At 45.6% G+C, this 4341-nt stretch overlaps 1 long non-coding RNA gene across 1 annotated transcript; it reads left to right on the top strand.

Moving 5' to 3' along the window:
* Positions 1 to 662: 662 nt before the first annotated feature.
* On the top strand, positions 663 to 2269 carry LOC146194889 (uncharacterized). The gene is made up of 3 exons (XR_014705505.1): positions 663 to 733; positions 1178 to 1242; positions 2141 to 2269. It is a non-coding gene; the product is annotated as an uncharacterized LOC146194889 (long non-coding RNA).
* Positions 2270 to 4341: the final 2072 nt, after the last annotated feature.

Here is a 4341-nt window from a genome sequence, read left to right as displayed (position 1 = left end):
ACGAGAAGCGGCAGACATTTTACAAACAAAACATAAAACAAGTTTCACGCCACATACGGCAAGTTATTCCTCCTCACTTCTTTCAGCTGGCGCATGCGCAGAAGCGACGGAGCATTCCAATAAAGAAGGTTTGGTGTGAGCCCACTACCCAATTCTAGCTCACTTTATCGCTGGGGCCGTATTACACACCGCTCTCAAACGGATCGCTTTCAAAATCGCTCTCAAAGGCCTATGTCCTATTGGTCAGTTCTGACCGGTCAGTTCTGCGTCACCGGTGGGCGTCATCAGACGTCATGAACACGAAAGAAATGATGACGTTGGGCACTTCAATATGGCCGCCAATTGAGAGCGTTTTTTTTACCTGAACTTGCAGAGAGCCGGCTCCGTGAACTGCGCATGCGCGCCCAGGACCAAAGTTTAAAGGAGGATATGTTGCTCTTCTGGACGGATGTGACGTCAAATAGCTTTTAGTGCTTGTTTTTTCTAGAAATAAGCCTCAAACCCACCCAGATGTTCACTGAGCCGCCCAAAGTATGGCCCAAACAAGGAAGGCTGGCGCGCTTCTCAGACAACGAGCATTTGCGCTTTGCGAGCCCTAGGCACCCTAGGTTGTCTTTCATGCGTCGGTCTGCTGCAGTTTGCGGGCCATCATCTCGGTGAAATGCGGATTCAGTTCGTGGATTATAGCCTTAAATTCAAGGGCGCAGCCCTCGGTGCAGTCCTACTGACTGCGGTGTGTCGTACATACATGCCCGCGAACTCTAAGTAAAGTATTTGTCGTCTTTCTGCCATCGCCTTCCTTGCAGCTTTTTTAACGAGTTTTTGCACGGCAGCGCAAGCATGCGTTATCCTCAATTATTGACGCGGCGTAATCGCGCTATCGCGTGACAGTCTCCAGAAGAAGGCGTGAGGAGACGACGAGACTGCGTAATGGCGTCCACGATCTCGTTTCATTGCACTTGGAACAACTTCCATACCTGCGGCTGTGCACCGATCGGTCGCCGGTTGCTGTTGTCTTCCGGATGCACTGGAGTATTGGGACATATGAGGCGACTAAAAGATAACGTAAAACTATTTCTGAGTTCGCTTATATTTGTTTGGGCAGTACAAGGCATTTTTGCGTGCGCCAGCGTGAACGCGCTGGTTTATAATTAGGGTTTTATTGCCTTCCTCGCAGCTTCAACCGATGGAGCGGCTCGGCCCATAGAAAATGTCGGGCTTCTTTCGGAAAACTGTTGGAAGGTAAGTGGCACTCATCTGTACAGACCATACGTGTTAGTGCTGCAATACATGAGTAATATCTGCGGACTGCTAAAAGGGGGTTGCTGGCCAGCTGAGATAGTTTAAACGTAAGTAGGCTCTGTGCGGACTGAGCCTCGAAGTGCAACAAGCCTACTGCACAGCATGAAATGGCTACAAAAGTATGGTTATATACATGACCGAATTCATGTGCTTATTTTCTCAGACCTTCCACTGTCAAGTACTCACACTTATTTCGGTGTATGCAGCAATGAGGGTGACTTCATTACTCCTCAGCTAGCATAGGTTCATGCCTGTGACAATACGTGTCCTTTTACTGCCGAAATAACTGCATTGGTGGAACTCACTGAGCTTGTTTATATAGATTTAACACTTTGGATGCATGTTGCTACCGCAGAGTTCCCTAATATATATATCTTTTGCCTGCTCCAACATAAATAGTTGGCAGTGCTTGGCTTCAAGCTGCTGCCAAGGCCATTGACAGCTTATTTGAAAAGAGAGCAATAATTAATCTGAGCTGGCATGTTTTGTGGGAGAGTGAGGCACCATTGCGAGTACCTCGTAATCCTGTCAAAGTGCTTGGCAGTTGCTGCTATAAGCACTCTCCATTGCAGTTCCATGCAAGCCGCAGCATATTGGGCACTTACTGCTCAAGTGATTTAACTTAGATTCTCTTTGTTGCTATTTCAGTGCTTTGTAAGTGTGCTAAATATTTGTATTTGTGCTATCATTGACAGCCAGTCTCGTTGCTACCTTTTTCCTTCTGCAGCAGGCACTCTCACTTGCTTTACTCGAACCAAATTCTATTGTGAGTGAGTTTGCTGAATTTATGCAAACTAAATGTAATTGCAGTATTACTCTCATTTATTTACATCTGCAGAGGCAAGGAATTCTTGGTGGCGACGAACGAGTTCCCTCCGCCAGTTCGATTACACCGCCACCTCAGTAGTTCAGTGAGCTGCGACTGGTGTGACCAAATGGATACTATCACTGCTTCCACGGGTTTAGAGCGTGCTCCCAGTTAAGTTTAAAACACCTTGCTTGCAATGTATTTAATCTTGTGTAATATTGTCACTCTTGCTGATATGCTATTATTTGAAAATCATTCTGGGTGGTTTGGAACACATGATTTGCAATGGGGGGAGGTGGGAAGCACAAATGTGTGACTGCAATTTTTTGCCAGTCTAGCTTCTAGCCTTGCGAATTAATGTAACAGATTAATACCTGAACACGCCGGACATTTATTGGAGAGTTTGTCATATAGAAGAAAACTTGATCCGGTGTGGAGGTAACACAGCTGTGGTTCGCCAAGAAAATGTTATCCATGTGTGATGGTGTCTAAAACATGGCATTGTCTTAGGTAACTTGGCATGGAATCGGCCACTTCTTGTACTCTCTTGACAGCATCTGTTGTACTATGTGCTAGGTGATATGCCTTCAGGGATAAGAGTAGATGGAGAATACCTCAGTAATCTGCAATTTGCTGATGACATTGCCCTGAAGCAGTCACAGCAGCAGCTGAAGCAGTCAGGATGACGGGCAGTAATGTGAGCAGGTTGTACGTGATGCTGGTCATGGAGGAAGTAAAAAAGCCTTAGAAGCAATGTAAAGGGTTCCGGAAATCGGCTGGTATGGATAGGCAGCTGCAGATCTTTGAAGAGTGGTAGGGAGATTGTGCTAGAAAAACTGCTTGCTTTGTGTGTGTAGTGCCTCACGACCTCAAGCGTATTAAAATCTTGGAAGGATCCTAACAGTACCCTAATCTATAAGAAAGGGGCTGTCAAGCACTTGCAAACTTAAACTGATCGGGTTACTGTCCATTGCCTACAAGATAATAGAATTGGGAAAATCTTGGAATTTCTATCAGCTGAAAGAGCAGCTGGCTTTTGTAAGGGCTGCCATGTTTTTTAATGTGTCTGCCCTGCCGCTGTTGTGTGCTGGATTGTAGCCTACATCCACATCGGATAGGAGGCTGTGCAAGCAAACTGCTCTTTACAGAAGGGACATAATTTGAACTGCCCATATCATACAATGCAGCAGCAGTAGTGAAAAGTGCTTCACAAGAAGTGACTTATTGTAGAATGGTTGCTTTATTGCGGTAGCGTAAAAGGCGTCACCCTTGAGAAAAATCACAACCATACCTTTGGCAGGTGACATGGCCATGCACTGATTGGTTGTCTGGTTCTGCGATGTCATGAAGCCACATGATATGGCCGAACTGGCTGGAGCTCATATTGTGGAAAAGCGCAAAAGAGACAAAGACTCGAGAAAAGAGAGGACGACGCTATCTGGAGCTGCTAACTCAGGCAGCTCCTTTGAGGTGAGAGGGTGAGGTGGAATAGAACCCTCTGAGACCCTTGGATCCAGTATCGGACATGCTACTCCACATTCATACAGCTTGGTTAAAACAGAGCTTTATACCCATGTTGGGTGGTCTTAGGCACAATGTGGTAGATTATGGTTGTATGCTGATGATTATGTGTGAGATAATACCGGCACAAATTAAGGGATTAGGGCTTATACCTTTCAGGACTGCTTTAAGCCAATCGTTCATATATGAATGATGGTTCTCACACACTGGCAGATGTAAATTTTCGTGTTTGGAACGTGTAGCCCCATTTAGGCAGATAGTACGACAAAAGTAATTATAGTAACTAGTTCACAGGGATGGAAAGGCACAGAATCTGTCACTTGTTTCTGTGGGCACCTGAACTGTGCCATAAGTGAAGGGAGGAGGGAGTCAAAGTGGAAAGACAGCAATGGGTGCCATAGTGGAGGTCTACAGAGTAATTTTGACCACCTAGGAATCTTTAATGCGCGCTGTCATCACATAGCACACGGGTGCCACTTCGTTTGCATAGAAAGCAGCCACCAGCGGTCGGGTTCGGACATGGGTACTCCGGCACAGTAATCTAGCATCTTAACCACTGCACTACCGCAGTGGGGCTATTGTGACAACCATAGTTTCTGTTTGTGTGCAGCTTGTTTATTTTTTATTTTATTTTTTGTTCTTTCTGTCACAGTGTGACATTTAAAAAATTATTCGAAATAAAGAGGTCTTTGGCGCCATTCACACGATTC

The sequence above is a fragment of the Amblyomma maculatum genome, chromosome 3, assembly GCF_055883805.1.
Source record: "Amblyomma maculatum isolate TAMU_Amacu chromosome 3, ASM5588380v1, whole genome shotgun sequence".
NCBI lineage: Eukaryota > Metazoa > Arthropoda > Arachnida > Ixodida > Ixodidae > Amblyomma > Amblyomma maculatum.
Note: the sequence above shows the minus strand (reverse complement) of the source record. Positions and strands in the feature narration are given on the sequence as shown.